The following is a 21,584-nucleotide window of genomic DNA, read 5'->3' as shown; positions in this document are numbered from 1 at the left end:
GAAAAAGAATTAAGATACTTTTATTATAAATTCACTTATCTGTTTTGAATCCCAGTATCATATTATTCCTCGAATGTGTAAAATCATACCCTTGCTGCATATGAATGAATTGTTTACTTTATATAATATATCATATTCATACTTGTCTTTAATATTTTTTTTCATTTTCCTTATAATATATGCGCATATAGTTCTTAATGAATTTAAACAATGAAAATTAATAACATGCTATGAACAGAAACTCTATAATTTATTCTGAAGCGCTATGAATATTTATAATTTTATTTTACAAATACGACTATTTTGTTTTTTTTTTTATGAATTAATATTCACTATTGTACATATATTACACACAGTTTTGTTTCCTTAAAATTGTTGTAAACTCTATGTTAGCTAGTGATACAGCATTCTTTAGCGAAACATATAAATCAAGTCATATTTAACTCATTTTTCTGTTGAAATTATTTATTTCATGTTTTTACGAATACATTGAAGAAACTAAACTATTTGTCTTGGTTTTACCGACAGATAAAATACTACAGTTTGGAATGTTTTTTTAATAAAGTTATTAAGACCATTACAATCTTCCAATGTATGAGAATAGGTGATGGTACATATGCAACAACAAATTTCAAACCTTTCTGGTAGCAAAAAAAATTAAAATTTGTATGACTAAGTTGCTTGACTGCTGCACGAGAAACGCAAATTAATAACGAGTGCTTTCGTATTAATTTTACAAAAAAAATCATCAGATGCACGATTCGCTATCTCCGGCCTTCGTCTACATCGACGACTTTTACCAAACGCTTATATGCGACCATAGAGCCCAAAAGCTTAAATGAAATATCGGTGTTTATTTGGGGTCATAATGTCTCGCAGGAAGTCAAGTCCGGCCACGCCAATCTTAATTGGGCTTCATAGGTATATAGTTAACAGAGGCAAATCTGCTTCTAAATTAAGTTAAGGAGTTTCTAGGTTTAATATAATTAACCATCAAAATTTAACTCTTTCTTTTGATCCTCGATAAAGTATGGTTTTTGATTTCTGATAGGATACAATACTTATGAAGATACCACGTACAACGTATCGAATATAACACACCTCGAGGCATGTACAGTGGGCGGGCTGGCTGACCTTTATCACCATTATTAACACTGGCGTGTCGTGACTGAACTGCGATTGCGTCAGGCAATACCTTAATTAATAACGCTAATTATCGTCTACCAGTTGCACTAGAGAATTACTTCGCTTAACATTTTGCAAACATCACTAATGATTTTACCTTTTCTGTTGATTTTTATATTTTATTATGTGTAGATTCAAATAAAGTTTCGTTTGTGCTTATGCTAATCTGATCTCCACATATAAGGTATATACAGAGTGATTAGTTATTTGTGTCTAAGCTAGAAAGGAGTTAATGTATATACTCATTTGCTGTCAATTAATGTATGGTAGATCCTATACAAGAGCAATGACTTCAGGAATAATGAATAATGAAAAGATAAATATCAAAATAGCGTTTTTATAATTTGAAATTATTCGTACTGCATATTAAAATTAATTATGGTTTACTATGTGTTCCTGCAGACTGACCGAAGGTATTATTTGCATTGAATAAAAAAAAAGCCACAATCTGTGCACCACCTACTAAAATAGTCCTTTTCAAAGAACTCGACAGCTGTACCTTCAACCATGTTCATCGTCTTCCAACGACCTTAACTTAAGGTAGTCTGTCCACCTTTTGAGGGGATGTCCTAGGCTGCACTAGCCGATTCGTGATCACCACATTACAACCTTGAGGACCCAGATGCCATCTGTTCTGTTACTATGCCTACCCACTGGCACTTTACCCTTCAGTCCGCTAGGCTATGTCAGTTACTTTGGTTAGTATGCGTATGCAGTATAAAGTGAGCAAGTAATAGGGTGAATAAAGTAATTAAAAAATATGGCGGCAATGGAAACTAATTTCCAGTCGATTACAGTTTAATTAACCGTAGATGGCTAGTTATCGCGTATATGCCGCGTAATCCTCCATTGTCAACTATGCAGCGATAAAAGTAACGCACCTCGTAAAGCGGCGGGGACCCATGAAAACGAAACAATGTTCCGGTGTTCCCGATCACCTTTAAATTACTTTAGGGCCCGAGCGGCCATATCGACAATTCTCCTGCATATATAACTTTATTTGATATAACTTTTTATACGTATATAACTTATTATATTTTTACTGTATTGAATTCTATTTTATTAAATCTAACAATGTTTTTTCAATGAATAATCATTTTAAAACGCTGTTTAAGAAAGCCTGGCAACTTGCCGAGTTGCGCGATTATACTTTTTTGTTTAATTTATAGGATAAGAAAGTTGTACGGTAGAAATCTGTTCATGATAAAAACTTTTAACATACTTCTTGATACTTTATTACTTTTATTTTTGTACAAAAACGTGACATTACGAAAGGCACACCTTATTGCAAACAGTAAAACCAATGAATCACAGTTACGAATGTCTCTACATGTACGGTTACCTCGAAACTATTTTTAAATTGCACTGGCATCTTTGTTATCTCAGATGATAATTAATACATAATAAAAACACTTGAATTAGCGATAGTGCGCAAGCAATATTGTACGATTAGCTCTTGTCTAGGTCAGAGCTAAATCCGGTTATAATAAAAACTAAATATGATCGAGCGGGTACGTTGCGAACGACGGCAAATTTAAAAGAATTAAAATTGATATTTGTACAATTGAAAGATGTGAAATTATTTATGGTATTCTGTCATCATAATATCGTACATTTTTTAAATTAAATGACGTATGTATAAAAAATCTTTTATTTTGTTATTTATTCGCGGTGTTTAATAAGTGTGTTTCTATATAGCTTGATTAGCATTGTAACGTTATATTTTACGTGAGATTTTTTAATAAAATATTGTACTAAAATTACTCCTTTGTTCGCCACCATAAAATATATAACAAATTATCATCTTTATCTTACTACCTACTGTGCCCTCTAGTTATGGTAGAAAATATGGTAAAAAACTGAGTTTTGCGATCGTAGGTCGTGGATTCGGTCCCCGGAATACAATATTACATAATTCACACTTTATGCATTAATTATATAGATTAGCCACCGCTCACAAATAAGTTTCTAGATGATAACAGCAGCGTATTTTGCGTACCATAATACCACAGTTTAATCGCCAAAACACCTGCCAATCATAGCGACTATGGTATATCCCCCATAGATAGTTTTTTAGGAGGTTTATGCCTTGCAGTGGGCATTTATGAGCTAAAACGATGGCGACTCCATAGATAGGTAGCACAAACATCTCTCGGTATACAGACTTACCGACAGTTCGGTAAAAAGACTGTTAAATGCCTAAAACAAACCATTGATTACGGTACTTATATTCAATACTAACGTTAACCGTTGACCAATAGAAATACCATTTGTAGCTTCCGCACTGAATAGTTGGCAAGACAGTCAATTAATGATTTTCGTATCTCATAAAACCGAAAGATTTTCAAAATAGTGCTTTTACATTCGAACAACCGCGTGTCCTGTCGGAAGATTAAACATTCACGAATCATACTCGAAACAAAGAATCGAAAACGCAAAACGAAGAGCCCAATAGACATGCAAAATGCTTATCCATCATCCAAAAGGATTATCCATCTATAAAATGCATTTACGTAAGGTTAAATTTAAATGTAATAATATCACTTTTAAGTAATGTTTTTATTTATATTTAAATATATATATATATATATATATATATATTACATATACATATTACAAAATTACATTTTGGGTCGACTATTGAATAAACACTAATCTATGAGTTTCTAAGTGTTGATGTGAATGTTTAAAGTTAATATTGTAAAGTCCTTATACGGCACAGATTTGTGTGAAGAAATGCAATTAAGTTGTTCATTGCACATCGCACAAAGAACTCCTTTGTATTAACGCAAACAACTCAACCGGTTCACCAATGCCAACTGCGGACACCCATAATGTGCATAGCATACACATTTTTATTTAGTAATTTAAAGAAGTAATTATATTATTTCTGAGACTAGTTTTTAATCATATTTATAGGCTTCCTTGAAAATTTGTAATTGCAGTAGTTTTCATGTCACAGGATAGTTCATAGAGTTAATTATCTAGTAGAGACGACCATCGTCCAACTGCCGCAGGGGCCTTCTCTTCTCCCGGCACTAGACTCGCTCACGGCGCCCGCACAAAATGCACTGTTAACCAATTCCAAAGTTTAAACACTCCGAAACTTATTTCGGCAACTCATAAAACTATTGTTCGGCCTCGCTAATGAACAACAATTCGTAAATGTGCAAACGTACCCGAGTGCACGTATCGCGCCTCGACAATTTACAATTTTTTACCATCACCATTGAACAAAGAGTCAATTACAGGCGAGTCTTTAACGAAACTATGCAGTTAACTATAATAACAAAGAGCGAGCTTTCACCCGTCCGGGCCGTGGTCAAAGGCGCGATGTTAATTGGAAAACACCTGAAAACGACAGCGCCTTTATTGCGCGTACGTTAGCTGTAAAAATCAAGTGCGCGGGCAGTGCCAGCGGCTCAAAGACTGGTCGACCGCGGCGGCTTTGTAACACGATTACGCAGACTTGTCGAAAGTTAATTAAATAACGTTTTTCCAAATTACCTGCCGGGCTAAACATCAAAGTGCCCTCGCTCACCGGAGCTCCACAAAAGGCTTAGCTGCGGGCGAGGTCCGGCGCCTGGCTCTCTGATCTCCGGCGTGCTGCATCGGACAGCTAACGACGAACTCTTCAACTCTGTCGACGTAATCAAAGACTGTTAATTAGATGAGGATTACTTTGTTTGTTACAAACTATCTTTTGTTCGGCGGCGACGACCGCTTTGCCAATTTGACGGTTTGATTGATGCTTGACGACTGTCTGTTGTCAATCTAATTCAATTCGCCCGGAGCCAGCGCGGCACGCGATCCGCGAGGTTGATCGCTCTCGCTGCACGACATTCGAAAGTCGATACCTTGCATACGCCGCACTTAACAGTCTTATACGGTTTCAAAACCTGACCTTTTACATTTATTCACTATAGTATATGTCCTGTCCATATACAACAATGAATAAATGAAAAAAATGAATAAATAAATATTTATGGAAAAAAAAACTTTTAAATATAGCAAACAAATTGAAGTAGTGTTCGCACAGGTTATTAATAATAATAATTTTGCTGTTTTCATTAACTAAAGGTTGGCGTGAGTGGGGGTAGATGTTAAGTTTAAATAAAATGTATTTCCTTGTTTTTAGCTTAGTTAATTAACGCTACACAATTTTAAACAGAAACAGGACATTCATCTTCATTACTCGATATAACGATTGATGATAGATATATATTTATTTATAGTAATATATATGTAATACAAATTGCTATATAATTTGTACCTGTTTTATTTAGATGTTTGTCATATGACGTTTGAAAAATTTGTGTATACATTTTTTAACTTACTGTTAATGTCTTATACCTCAATAAAATAAAAAAATGCAAAAATTAAAAATCCGTGCGGTGCTAACAAGAACGTAAATAATTAATAACACAATTACACAACTGAATAATTTTAATTAGTAATTACAAAACCTCTTTAATGTTTTCGTCCGAGTAGATACGTCGAGTATATGCCAACTCTATTAAATTAATTACAACACAGAAGATTAAATTATTCGTAACATAACCGAGACGCTGTTAACGAGTAGGTATTTTTTTTGTGAAAAACTACTCGCCCTTCGTGAGAGCGGTCCGGACATCGAACCCGCTACAGTTGCGTGTTCGTCGACGATCAAGTGCTCTCACCTTAATCATTTTCACACTAATTATATGTTTCGAGTAACATTGTAAGCAGTAAAATCTACACTGCTTAAGCACCGTAACATCGCCGAGTGAGATGTAACAGGCAAAACTGTAAGATTATCGTTACTCGAGGTATTTTATACGGGAAATTGAAAACAGACGTACACGCTACGTAATGACGTTAAGCGATTCTTCATTCTTGAGAAAATAGTTTTGACGACTAGGAAAAAACTCAAATTACTTTTCTTTTTTCGTCATAAACTCTGTTTTGTAAATGAAAAAGGTTTATAAAAATATTATTTATGATATTGAATAAGCAAGGCATGACAATCATGAAAATCAAAGAATCAGGCATACAGATATCGATTTTTTTTATAATATATTTATCCACTTTTTAACTTATAGACTTATTGATTCTGTTTGATTATATTAACTCTTTAATTACCATAGCACGGGAATATTTTTATTTTAATATTCCAGTAATGTAATACATCAGGCAAGCATTCACAAAAAAGAATTTATTACTGTATTGCGATAAAAAATATAATGTAATGACGCGTTCAAAATGTTTTTTTATATATATTTCTGTAGTACAACTAGATATTCCTTACTTAAAAGCTATTTCAGGACTTATCTAAATCATTAAAAATTACACACGCCAAGTACAAAAATTATATTAGGATATGTAGGTGCGATACCTACATATCCTTATAAAATTTTGTATGCCTACGTAAATATGAAACAATGACTGAGTTGAAAAAAAAACATCTTAACAAAACATATTTTAATTAAACCAAACATCGTGACTGATGCCACTTCAAACCACTCTAATCCGTGCTTCTCGGTTTCCAATGTTTTATTTGTGTGTATATCTCTTAGATTGCAATTTTTTTATATTATCTGTTATTTATGCTCACCAAAACATTACATTAATGTTAAAATTTATTTCTAAAATATTGCAAACGATTATCAATGAAAAATTTGTCTTTTAAATTCACTTTACATGGCTCAACTTAAACTTAGAGTTGTGGGCAGAGTAGTTTACGCTGGGATCAGAGATGGTTCATACACAGTATTCCGACAACATAAGCTATCAAAACAGAAAAATGTATAATACAATTTTATACTAATTAACTCTGCCTGTTATTATAAATAATAATAGCTATAATTAATCTAATTGTGTAAACAAAACTATGCAGAACACGGAATAATTTATCAATGATATTTGCAAAAAGGTTTACTTAATGATGATACCAAATTTAAAATAATGACAACATTAATTGCTAATGAAATTATTCCACTTCTACGATTACTATATAGATAAGTATTATTATAACCTTTATTTTATGTCTTTATTTCCAATAACTTAAACTGTACGAAATGTCGCTATCATTGGGACAACGCACCGGGTACACGCCACCTCTAACTCAGTCCAAACTTTCCCATTTTCCGCTCTCCTTCTTCATTCCTTTTAAACTATTGTTACTATTTCGTCGCTTCATCTATTTGGACGATCTTTTCTATCTGCGCATTTGTCCTATCCGTGTTGTTGTTTCTAGAATCCATCATTTGTTTTTGTATCTTCACAGAAGTCCTGCTCAGAATCATTTTTGTGTCAATACAAACTTAATATCTATTAACTTTGTCTTTAAAACCAAAGTTATTATAACTATATACATAGAACGGTTGGTTATAGGTGTAAAAACTTTAAAGGGGTGAATTCATAACATATTCTTTATAAAAAGGTTTAAAGCTTTTACACATATTTTCTATTACCATATATAAAGTGATTGTTCTGAAACGATGTTCGAAACGATATGCTCATAATCTCTGGCAGTACAAAGTCTACAAGAATAGATAGTAATTAATCATTAATTTTAATATGTTATAATCCGAACTTATTCAGTGTTATATATTTACTATTTTTTTGATAATTCATTCACTCCTTTAAAGCTTTATCTACACTTATACCCAATCAACGTCTATAAAACAGTGATAGAAGAAAAAACAATCAGTGAAAAAATGTAAACAATCAAAAATGGGTTTTATTTTGTTTTTTTACAATGACCTAGTCCATTACTTGTACTTTTATATTTTTATTATAAAGTAAAAACGCTAGGCAATAACAGTAACCAAGTTGTTCTAGATTGTAGAAATTTATAAAAATAATATTGCAGCAATTACGAGCAAGGTGAACCGCTTGAAATAAACTATGTCAAGAAATTAGTAGTTAATTTATTCATTGGGACCGACTTCGTGTCTGGTTTAGATATCACGAAGGTGATTTAACTAAAAGGAGATATGAAATTAATCAAGTCGTGACCAAAAGTAACCGTCGACTGTTGATCGAATGATATGCGACGAAAGAATGACAGATTATCAAAGCAAGTAAATATTCATTTCCTTTATAATTTATTCATTCGATTATGTTGTCAGGTTTTTTAAGTATACAAAGGTAACAATGTTATGATTGAATGTTTACCAACGATGGACATAGTGACAATGTATATAATATTAAATATTGTTATACTATTCTTTGATCAATTAAGTCACTAAAAACAAGTGGAATAATTAGGAAGTAATTGAAAATATGTTCATAGTATCCTCTATTTATTTATAGCATCGCATACAAATACTTCAGTCAAGACGAACAGGATAATTGTTCTTAATAAAGTAAATGCAAAATCCTTGCTTAAAAACGGGTTTCGTTTGTTAATTTTATACAGAAAGTACTTTTGATGAACTTCACCATTTTCAAGATTTCACTAATTATGGCATTAATGTTATTATTAATACCTGAAAAGTTTGATCTTATATCACGATAAAAACCCTCTAGATAAAGATATCATACCGATTACAGTTTTAAAGAACCAATTACATTATTCTAATAATATCTTCGATTGTGGATTAAAACAGAATCTTCGCACACCTGTGCTTGTCATCCAAAATTAGTGATACCTATTGAAATAATTACCCGCAGCCTTATAGTTAAAACTGTTATAAGAACACAAATTTCTTATTATATTATCATTACATTATTAATTAATTCTGAAACCATTGATTTTTGTGTTTCTGAAACCATTGATTGATAGCGTGTACCGTACTTTAATTAACATCCAACGAGCTGCACATAAACTCCTTTAAAACTTGAACATCTATAACTAATCATCCTGTAGTTCTTGTGTAGAAATTTCTTTTACAAATAAAAACTTTAATTAGCGCAAATTACCGGCATGTGGGTAGAATGTACTGGTCCGTCTCCAGTTTAAAATGAATACAGTGGCGCAAGAAGAAAATTTGAAAAGTTTGAACGACGGCGCCGGCCTCCGCTCCGGCAATTGCATTTTTTCCAAATAAGACAACCTCTTAGCTTATTAGGGAAGCCAGTTATTAGAGGTCCGAGATGTCGGCCCGCGCCCCGCAACGACTTCGCCCCAGTTAATTAGTTTAATGGATACGCTTACCGGCCGTGTCTATTCTATAGACGCTGCGACTACAATAAACCTCGTTTTCTTTAATCGTGACTCTGAAATCGAGGAGAGCTATTCAAATCCTCTAAATTGAAACGGAGCTTTCTGCCATTTAATTCCGAATCGAGCGCCCAATCCAGGGCAGCGGTGATGCACTTATGCACCGGCACATTTCCCACAGCCCGGTGCGCCGGTTCCGCAGCACACGACAAAGGACATCCGGCCACAATAGCTCCATTAAAATAATGCAAGTAAATGAGGATTTGCGGAGGCGAGTCCGCCGATTCGGCTCGCGCTCGCTCAGCTCCGCTCACAATGCTCGGCCCGGCTGCGACGCCGCTTAAAACACTATGCACGAACATGTTTCATTAGCTAAGTGGGAGGCTTTTGGTGGCTGAATCTGTGTAATGCAGCTAGCTAGGCGCAGCGCCGCTTTTACTTAAACGCTGTAATTAAAACGTCCCCTTCCCGCCAAGGGCTGAGTTTTAAACTCGGTTCAACTACTTTCTAGTGGGCAATTTCGTTAGTATGCCACGATGAAGGCATTTATTTTTGAACTCGACTCAAATACAATTTTGTTTGAAAATAAAATGAAGAGTACTTAGTTTTCCCAAGCTTTATGATACTGTCGAGGGTTACGAAAGCTTGTCTGCGACCCTAGTACTTGTTGTTCACATGGCTATTGATGCCAGATCGATATTTACATACAACTATCGATTTACTTTAAGAACATTCTATTTCAATTGTACCATACTATACGATAGTATATTATGTTGAGGTAAATTGTAATAAAAATGGTTCATTACAATAATTATTTAATACTTTTATGCAACACCATTTTCAAATCAGAAGTAATATTAATTAACACATCATTTAGAAGTCTTAACAATTGCCGGGATTTTTCATATAACGTACGGGAATGCCTTGCGAGATGCAAGGACGGGTTATATAGCACTTGCAACGAATAAATATTTAACTATGTCAGATATGGCAGAACCCTGGGAACTCTTTCATCCGCTCCCCTACCAGTAACGGCCGTACATGCAGCCCTATCTTGAGAAAAAACTTACTCACTCTTTAAAAAAAAGTCTCGGTGTTTCCGTCTAACGAAGGAAATAGACTTCCCCTAGTTTTTTTTTACAAAGATTTTCTCCTAAGTTTTTCTCCTAAGAATAGGTATGACGGATATAATACACCTTCAGTCTCTTCACCAAACACCAATAACAGGTATAAGACAGTTAAAATGTATACACTACTTGTTGCAATTTTGTAAAAAGAGTACTTGGCAGCGCCCTAGTGCGAAGGCTTCCGTGCTCGAGCTTAATAACTTTATTGATCGCTAACGAGGAAAATTGATCGACATTAACGATCTTAATCGCGGGCGGCGTCGATTCATTGCGTGCCGATGGCCCGCTCTCGGGTTGATTTAATTGAAACTGAGTTGAGTAATTAATTAGCAGAGAACGCTCGGCCGGATGAGGCGGGCCCTGCCGATGTTTACAACGAATCCTACGTATTGATGGAGACGAATATAACTCTAAAGAATTTTGAGCCATTCACCCTTAATGCTCAGCAAACCAGGTGAACTGACTGTCATATAACGTTAACCCCGTGGTCCCCATGGAAATATTTAATTCATTATATAATTTATTTAAGAATGAAGTTATGCAAACATAAAACATGTTTCATTATGTATTGGTATTTATTTTTTGCTGTATTGTAATATTTGCGATGTGCGATTTACAGAGCTTTACATCATAATTTTCATACTAGTAAATAGATTCACTCATTAGGATCAGAATTAAATTAATTTACCATAAAAGAAAAGCGGAATAACCAAACATCTTCAATATAGAGTTAATAATATCATCGCTGCCCTCTATGTAATACTGTTAAAAACATTTTCAACACTTTAATATATTTTAATGAAACGTACTCATCAAGAACAGTAAGTTGAATAATATAGTAATGTAATTTTTTATCACATTTTATTTGAAGTACTCTATAAGGTCTAATGCTTAGCTTTAAATGCCTGCTCACCGCCTCTAATGTACTCTAGACTTCTCCACATTAGCGAGCTTGGAAGTACTTAATATGGCTACAAATAAAATATTTTTATTACTATACAGTGAGACTAGTTGCAGGTGTCAAAGTTTGGGATTAATAAATAGATAATTTGCTGTCAATTATAAGCCTTTTCTAAAAATCAATGGTTCCAGATATAATAAATAACATATTATCATCACGTAGCGATGAAAAACTACCTACTAAAGTCTTGTCTAGTCTCGCTAGATTCGGAGAACTTTCTGTCAGTGCTATTGATAATCTTTGGGGACGGTATATGTCTAGCAGTGTTCGTCATGTGGCTGAAATTATGATATAATGAGAGTTATGAATATTCCAATATTAATATAGTATTTTGAAATCTAAAACATAAAGCCGCGTTTTATATCGACGAACAATATTCAGCAGAAGTGCATAAATATTTATAATAGAAATGAGCGCAAACGAAATGAATATTTATAATTCAATAACTTGAAAACGCACAACAAAAGTACAAAGGGCGGAGTGACGACCTGCAGGCCGCAACGTCACAGCGGATGCTGTACCCGGCTGATTGATTTAGCTGAGAGCATCGCGACGCGTCGGTTAATATCGTTTAATCCCGCTAAAACGCTAGACGATCCGTCATAATGAATATTTATTCTCAACAGAAGTCGGCGCATACTTTTATTACGAATACATATTTTAGTAGCCGACGTAATTCCGCTGATTACTTTCTTTAATTTTTCTGAAAACGTAATCTACTGGCATCTATGTAGATAGGTAAGTGTATTAAAGCCCGGGGAAGGGCAAATATAGGCGGACGGGATGTTTAATAAAATATACGATTTCTATCTATCTGCATCGCTAAGTTGATTAATGTTCCAATGTTAATACCATTTGTACATTATAAATTTTAACGGGCACCACACTTTACTACGTATTCGTAATTGAATAACATTTTTGTTCGAATTTACATAAAGGTCTGTAAATAATAATTACTTTTGATTTTTTTTAATTGCTTCTTAGTTGTAATATTAATAAGGAGAAACACAATTTTGAAAATTTTTATTGCATTGCCATTAAAACTAGGACGCCAAGTGGAAACTGTGGCGAGTCCATAATTAAAGAGATGGTATTATACAACTGCCTCGTAGAAATTAATTAACAGATGGAAATGAAAATAATTAAAAAAAAAAGTTTTCTTTGCACAATTGATTCGCAAACACGTCGAAGCGACATGTTTGAATAGCATTGATTTTTATTCCAATATAATATTGTAAATTGCAATAAGCAGATGTCGTCCTGTATTTAATGTGCCCTCGTCCATTAGTCATATGAAACATGTGCCAATACAAATGATATGGAGGTTTATGAATGACAGACGGTTTCGGGGATGAGGCGGGGTGCGGGGCGTGGGTGTGCCCCGAGGAGGGCAGAGAAGGGAACACTAATGGATTACATTCGCGCGAGTGAATTAGGATATTGTCGTGCGATCTGTTCCGGTGCACTCCTTTATGATCCTCCCTTTCATATGGGTACATATCCGAGCGGCGGACTCGTTACACAGATTAAATATTGAAAAAATAATGAAATTACCGTCAAATACCGCAAGTGACATGTTAATGGAAAAGTAATTATGGATTTTCCCGCTTATTCTCTGTACGCTTTTGGCGCACTTCAATCAGCATAAAAGTAACCTGTGTGCTCGGGAATAATATCACCTTACTCAAGGTTATTTTATCTTTTTATTGTCGAAGTGACATTTATACTCCGACTTTACTTTTTATTTCAAACTTTAACTAACATTGATTATTTCGTTGCATAATTTTAAGTATTATATCATTAACATAGAAAAAAAATATTCTAAATATTTTTAATTACATTATGATTGTTAAAATACAATATAAAGATTTGTCGAGACATTATTGTATACCCATTAATAATCTGGACATAAATTATTTTTTAATTTTAAATAACACTAAAGATATTTTAATTAATTTAATATGAACCGTATCCAAGTAATATGAAGTTACTTCTGTTAAATTAATGTTAATGTTCTTATATCAATGTTCTTTTGATATCAATTTTAAAAAAAGGATCTTTGTATTTACTAATCTTCCAAATAAACAATGTCTCAGATGGAAGAATTCGTGAGTCCTTAAGATATTATTAAAGTGCGTATAAAACAACTGTGCGATTGTTTAATCGATGGCGGCATTGAGAGGCATCAAAATTGAGTAATTAAACATACGTAACTTGTTGCAATCGGCAGCCGGTGGCAATGAAGAAAATAATCAATGAACCGTAATCGAGTGCATTCCGACCGGTTTATTGGGTCGCCGGGGAGCTTTCACTTTTACCGCGTACCAGAATTAAATATGTGCGTGCATTGCACACTTTTTATTTTAACGCCTAGATACCTGAGCTAAGAAAAATTTTATTTCATTTTTATACAGAACGTAATAAAAGCGAACAATTCAGATAAAGTTGAGTCCCTGTCGGTAAAAATGGTAAAAAACTTTAAAGGGGTAAATACATAATTCATTGTCAGTAAAAAAGTTTTGAAGCTATTTGTTACACCTATTTCCAATTACTCTGATTAATATGACAGAAGAATGCGACAGGCTATTTAGCTTCTGGCAGTACAAATTCTGCAGGAATATATAGTAAACAAAATAAGTTTAATATGCAGTATTTTTTTTACTAAATTATCATCTCGTTATTATTTCTGAAACCATTGATTATTGGGAAAGGAAAATTTTCAAATAAGGTATAATTCACGCCTACAAAGCTTTTACACCTTTGAACAATCAGCCTGTATAATTATTAATGCCTATTGTAAAATACGTGAGAGAAAAATATTTTAAACGAGAACTGATTTTGCCTTTTTTCACTTACAAATACGTAAGACTCACAATTATCATTATCATCATCGTTACAGTCCCGTACGTCGTCCAACTCTGAACATAGACCTCCTCTATAGAATTACGATCGTAGGTCCAACGTTTTCCAACTTTCATTTAAATTTTCAATATTTGCTAAATTTAAATTAAATATTATAGCAAATAAGTGGAAAAAAATATTGTTTACATGAAGCGAAATACTGTACGTTAGTCAAAAATGCTTAGCAGTATAATAGTAGAAATGTCCCGTGCAGGGGAAGACACGGAACTCGAATACGTCCCGAGCGCCGGCGCTGCCAAACTCTAGCCATCTCGCTACAAGGGTTTCAACTTATCAATTACACCGTTCGCTACTTACCGCGCGGGAAGGGCAAATTGATTTAATGTAACCAGAGTGCTTTGACGAATATTATTAACGTCTTTTTGCGCACTCCATTGTGACGGTAACGCGCTTTGTTCTTTGCCGCGGTTTTGTGATACACAGAATCACACTTTTGTATTAAGAATGGGTTAAATCTTGTCATTTCTTTTTATCCATCATTCCTTGTTGATATCTTAATCCTTATTTTAAAAATAATTGGTATTGATTTGAGTTAAACAGTTTTTTTTATATTACTGTTACGTTTGACAAGCATCGTTATTATTAGTCATCTTCATTTCAACAGTAAGACGGTCTACGTCCAGCAATATAGGCCTTCACCAAAGACTGTCAATGGGAATGGTTTAAAAATATAATTATTAACCTTGACTATTAAAATGACTAAACTGAGAAGTTTTGCTCATTTTAGTTTGTCAAGCGCAAACACCACGTTTATATTTTATGTCATTATAATTTTGTATGCTTTATCATTTAGTCCTTAAATTGACGACGCTTTGTATAAAAAAGCTTTTTAATAAATAAAAAGGTATTTCAAAACCATTATTATTAGTTAAGCGTTATGCGTTTTTTATTATTTATTTTAGCTTTTCATTTAAAAACGATATGTATGTAATAAGATGTAAAACCTTTGTCATACTACTGCTATTTCTAAAGTTCAACGTTACTTTTAACAATGCCATAAACTAACCATAACTTGAATATGAACACTTTTTTAATGTAATGTTCATGTAGTGTTAATAAAACAGTAATAGGTATGTCTTAAAATGTATCTGTGATATAGTTTCCTAAGACTACGACAATCAAACTGAAACACTTTACCGTTTTACTTTAATCCTGAGAAATATTGATAAATCTTGCTGCTGACATCGGCTTTAGAACATCAGGGGGGGGAGAGAAAGCGGATTGCCGATACGCCGTCCGTTAATAAATACGTTTGGTGCGGGTCCTCTCATTAGGGCGCCATAACTCCTCATTAGCGGGAATGCTAATTAATGTGACGTTTACGACGCCCGCCCATAACTCAGCGCAGCTCGGTGCTCGGTTGCAGCTCGTCGATTGTGACTCCGGACCTTGTTAACTCCATTTTTTTACATGTAACATATTCCTATTTGCTGTCGACGCGCATATTTTTTTTAAATTCCAGATCTATTTATGTTTAAAAATCAAGATCTTGGTGTATAAAATTATTTTCGAAAAAAAAAATCACTGCCTTCTCCGTCTTACACACTTAAAAACCTAAACTTGTTTGTTCCCGATATTCAATCGCAGTTTTACTCGATGTGATACTTTAGTTAAAATTCCTGGCAACCGCTTTTTTTAAATTAAAAGTACCAGTTGTCAACAGGCGCCAGTGATGTGTGCGTTTTAGAGTTTAATCATTTTACTCTAATATTGCAAAATAAAAATTGATCACAAACAGTCACCTTATCTCTTTATCTCTCATCCGGTAGTTTGACTTAGGCGTAAACAAAATTTTCAAATTTTTCCTTCTGTTGGCAGTTCGTTAAAATATTTTTCAGCCCATTAAAACTGTTCGTTATAAATAGAACTTATTAGAACAATTTAAATATTTTACAAAACTAAAAGTAAAGCGAGTGTTACCGCATTGCAGCACTTGGTTAAACCTAATTAACTGCTAAAAAGGTATATAGGTAATATTATAAAAACTGAAATAGCCGTATCACGCTCGCTCCATCAGGGATCAGCGCCATAATTAAAGCTTAGGGCGAAACTTGCACGTGAAGATCGTAATCGCGGGCATAATTTTAAATCAAATTAACACTTCAACTTTAAACCGAGGTCATTAATGCCATTACAGCGAAACAATATGGAGTCGTGACCGCGCCGGCCGATATCTAAATAATAAATAAATAGGCGCGGGTATCGGGCGCTGCATCTCCGCGGTAATGGCCGACGCCGGAGTTTTATAATTAACAATAAATTCGGCGTGTTTTTTGTCCAAGCACCGAGGGCACTACACCATCGATATTTTTCCTATTACTCGATAACCGATTTCGATCTTAATGATGCCGCATAATACACCACTCGGGTGGTCTATTGCCTTTTCGCGCATTATTACCTACTTATGCAATTCACTCGTTCGATTCCACGAATAATTCAAATCGAGTGGCCCTCGAAAATAATTAGCTTGTTTTTTATCCCCGACCGGTTGATTGCTCGTCGAAAAATTTCTTGATTTCGTTTCAAAATCTCCGAATGTGCTACACGGAGTCCCTACTCAAGTCTCGGCTCCGTTATCTCGTTATCCTAATGAAGTCTACGCTAATGACGAGTAGGTAAATAATAGGGCGGCTAATGGGGGCTTTATCATTCTCGAGTGCGCTCCAGGTAAGGGCCAATTAGAGAGGCCGACATCGGCCCATATTGTTCGGCGCACTGCCTCGCTTCGATTACGATTATTTTCGAACGACTCTCCTCAGCGCTGATAAATTGGACAAACTATAGCAAAATGACATTCGCGGTTTGCGGTGCCCGCTTTAATTTTCTGTTAATTTGTCGCTTTACAGCTTCGGCCGGGGAGCTTATGGCGGCGTTAATTAATTTTTAAATGCAGTATATCGTGTTAAATTGTTTAACGTAATGAAAATTAAAGTGATTAAAACATAATCGTGCACTGTGTTGGCGATCAAATTTAATACTTTCATGGATTGAATATTAATATTCGAAAAACATTTAATAAATATTCGACGTCCTGGGTCATGTTATAATTGTGTTCGTAGTCAAATGATTACTCACAGATAGGTTGAGGTACGGACTCTCAAGCAAATCACTAAATTAATACGGAAATGTTTATTAAATTGTATTATTAAACACCGTGGCCGGCGCGCTGTTACACTGAATGATGGTGTACAAATAAAGGTGAACTTGTGGAGAATGCTCGATACAATGAGCCAATTGGCTTGCCAACAAAGCGCGCTCGGGACCCCGGAGGAACTCCCCGGTGCTTTCGTTATTTATACGGCGACACGTATTTTTACAACGGATTTTTATTAAGAAATGGGTCGCAGATTGTAAAGAGGACGAACAGAAATGGGAGCTACATATTTTATACGGCAAAGTGTGTTGCGCACGGGTTGGAGGCAGGCGTCTTCAATCCCTTGGCCGCAGTGAAACTTCAAGCCGCTGTTTTTTATTGCGCAGAATTTAAATGCATTTTTGATGTTACGAGATGACACGCGGCGGACGTCCGCCCCGCTCGCCCCCTCTTCCCGCTATAATTTTCCAACTCGAAACTCCACTACGGTATTAAGCCTTGATTGCTTGAAGAAACTTGAGACATTTTGGCATATTCTTTGGGCTCCCAGTAGATGTTGCGTAGACCTTTATTACCAACTTGCAGTCATTTGAATTAATTCACTTTTACTTTTGGCTTTAATTTAATAAATAACTATTAATTTTCTTGTGGTAGAGCTGCGACACTTCTAATATAACTAAATGCGTGTACGTTTAACCCAAATTATTGATTTGTTAGTATTATTATGCACAGAGGAATTTTTAAAGTGACCACTTTTGTACGTCATGAGATCAATTAACGTTCATGCTAACGCCTAATTTTATAAAAATGTGAATGTTACGAAATAATAAAGCTGCGATATAAAGCTACTATTGTTCCAAACGCGTCTTGTCTAAAAAGAGCTTACTTTTAACTCAGACTGGGATTTTTGTCGTCAATATTACAATTTTCATAAAACAGAGAGCAATTCATTCTCAAACTCAAATATCACTAAAAAATCTTGTAATAATGTATAGTAATGTAATATGATTAAAATAAATTAGCATCTGGTTGGAGGCAATGGGTTTTAGATGATGTACAATATTACCAAGTACAGGAAGGCGACGCTATCAGCTATATGTTTCGGGTATCGGCGTCGATCAAAAGGGTTACCATGTATTGGATATGTATGAGGGTTTCCAATTAAGTAGTTGGGGTCGGGGGCGGTACACGACAATACATTTAGCGCGGGCCGCAGCCCAGGTGGCGAGGCGCCCGCGAATTGACTTCCTCTATAGTTTTTAACGCTTACTAAAAGGATTGCCGTGTTCGTTCGCATTGATACTTCAGCGGAGTATGCAAGTTACCACTCTAAACCATTCCGTTTAAAAAGACATTTCCGACTTCCACAACTTTTTATTGTTCGATTTGTAACTTTTTTATTGTTACCTGAACGTGAAATTTCTCTGACGTGTAATAAAAACTTACGAACGTTAGTATCCTTTCTAAAAATTGTTATTAATTATTTGCAAGCTGTTATTTTCAATTTAATATTGATTTTGTTTTAACAAAATCGCAGGTAGAATGATTACAAAAGAACATTTATGTTATTTCTCTATTACTATTACTGTTTTCAATTCTTTTAACAATCTTCTGTAATAACATTCGTCTAACTTACCATCTGTAACAAATCTGCAGAGACATATGCAGTGACGGAAGGAGGGGGAGGTCCGAGCTCCTCCCGCGGGCACATTAATTAGCGGCGTGAGGGCTCTCATCAAAGTTTACCAGTTAATTAGGACCGCCTCCCTTTACCTTTGTCGTAATAGCATGAATGAACGCCGGTTAAGGTTTCTCATTATTCGAAATTCCAGGCGCACTTACTCACGAGGCTTCCTTTGTCCATTACACCACTAACCAGATTCCATGGAATTATTTGCAAACTTCTGATAAATTGTTATGTTATATATTTTAGTATTCGATTATAATTTAAAACGTTTTTTAAGTTATTGAATAGTGTTTAATTATCCAATTAATTAATATTATCGTCAAAATATTGATTGTTATTTAAATAATGAATATGAAAATTGTTTACTATTTATCATCATATCAGCCAAAGGGCGTCCACTGCTGAACATAGATTTCCAATGGAACCGGTTTAAAAGCGACCTGCATCCAGCGTCTTACGACGACCCTTGACCTTGTGAGTAGATGTCCACTTATGTCACTGACAAAACCTTAAAGCTCCAGTGACCCTTCGCAGTAATACGTTACTTTCACTTGTCTACATATCCCCTAATTTCAGATGCGAGCGATTATACTTTATTATACGATATTTTTAAATATATAGTAAATTAACTTAAAGATAAAAAAGCTGCTCATAATACATGTATTTGATTTATTTATAATTACTGCTTCATATGCCTTCTTTCTAATAAAGATCGATAAAAATTTGTTCGAGTCCCAAATATTAACTAATTATTTATTAAAAAATATTTACTTCGTTTAAAGATCTTCAACTAGACATTTCTTTTCAACTTACACCAAGAGCAGTGGCGTGACGAAGCAACAAAGAGTCGTATGTGAGGCCGCAAGCAGCGTCTTCAATTAACCTAATGGACACCCCGACCTGCATTCAAAGCCAAAATCCTCCAAGCTGCAGCTAATTTTCGCCTTAAACGTCACGCTCTGTACAGACGAGCGTTCAAGCCGCTCTAGACTAGTCGGCGACAGACAAAACAATGTGACGAAAGACCCGTCAACGTGTCAAGGACAGAGAATCCTATCCAACCAACTTTGGATAACAACCTTCTTCCTAATTTGATTTCTGTAACAGAACCTCTTTATTTTTCAGTCTTTAACTTTTCTACAAATATTAGGACATATTTATCACGGTCTTTAAAATTTTAACGTTTAGGCAACAGAATTTGTCGGAAACGTAAAAATGAACACGCATTCGTTACGTTCGGATTGAACGAATTCCGCAATTAAATAAGAAATTACGACGCCATTATTCCGTTTCCTAAAGTTTTTAATGGTCGCATGGATTAGAGTGCGTTGCCAAATGCTAATTATACGTACACAAATATACTATTTTTATTTTCGTATTACATGCGTGTTAATTATATACGACTGTTTTTTTAAAGATTCGAGTATATTTATTATTTGTTTAAAAATATTTATATAATTTCGCCTTGACATGTACAAAATAGTAAAGAAACAATTTGTGTAGACGTTGGACCGCACGATATTCTCTTAACATCCATTTATTTTATTTTCACTTCACCGATGACGATCCGCAGCTAATTAAAATAATTGGCAGCATCGGAATGCCGGCGTTTTATTTTAAGAAGAAACTTTCACCGGCGGCTGTCGCATCGCCCGTCTAACCTGCACTCGCTCGGTATGCATCGCGACTCATTACTCCACTAATGGAGGCCTTAATGAACCAATCTAACAGATTGCTCTCGAATCTTCAGCCGGGGCCGCTGATTTAAAAGCCCTGCTCTGCGTCACTCCTGTCTTTTAAATTAAATACAATCGGAAGCCGTGCGTGCGTGGAATTTTTTCAATTCACTACGTTTCAAGCTTGATGCTTAATTGATCGATTAATCTATCGGTACCGGGAGTGGTGTATTATTTCACCAATGCTTTGAATTATATTACAATACGGTTTGATTAGAACAAAGAGGAATGTTAACATAAAAAGACCAACACCACGACGCGCATTCGATATAAAATTTGTATTGAGGAGGTCGCCGCGTGTCTCGGTCGACATGTTTGTCTTACTTAATTCTGTGTGTTTTTGCTAATTGAGCCCCGCTTCTGCATCACCTGAGCTGAGCATTCATACCGCTCGTCAAGCGCTCGCCTCATTTATCATTTAGTAGAGACTAATGAACGCGCGAATAGGTACGGGAGAGCACTCTTAAATTACTCCGAGTACGGCGGCTCTTACGTAGCGCCGTGCGAATTCAATCAAGTGCAAACTCAACATAAGGCGCAAGATTTATGATCGACACAAATCGAATTCGCTAACAAACAATATCGTATTCGAGGCGGTACGATACGAGTATATCAATATTGCAGAAGCTATTAATACGTCCGTCTCATGAGCGGGCGGGAGGGGTGCCTCCCCCCGGCCGCACTTCCACCGCCCCGCAGTCGCCGCTCTTAATTGAATGAGGAGCG

At 35.1% G+C, this 21,584-nt stretch overlaps 1 protein-coding gene across 1 annotated transcript in view; it reads left to right on the top strand.

Annotated features, from left to right (window-relative positions):
- The window catches only part of LOC137922069 (LIM domain transcription factor LMO4), a 125,325-nt gene that overhangs the window by 81,128 nt on the left and 22,613 nt on the right, over positions 1 to 21,584 (top strand). The window lies entirely within an intron of this gene.

This window comes from Battus philenor, unplaced genomic scaffold (assembly GCF_028537555.1).
Source record: "Battus philenor isolate CCGP_79_NKW_IND1 unplaced genomic scaffold, ilBatPhil1.0.hap1 SCAF_2, whole genome shotgun sequence".
Taxonomy (NCBI): domain Eukaryota; kingdom Metazoa; phylum Arthropoda; class Insecta; order Lepidoptera; family Papilionidae; genus Battus; species Battus philenor.
The sequence above is the reverse complement of the archived record's forward strand: the minus strand, read 5'-3'. Positions and strand labels throughout refer to the sequence as shown.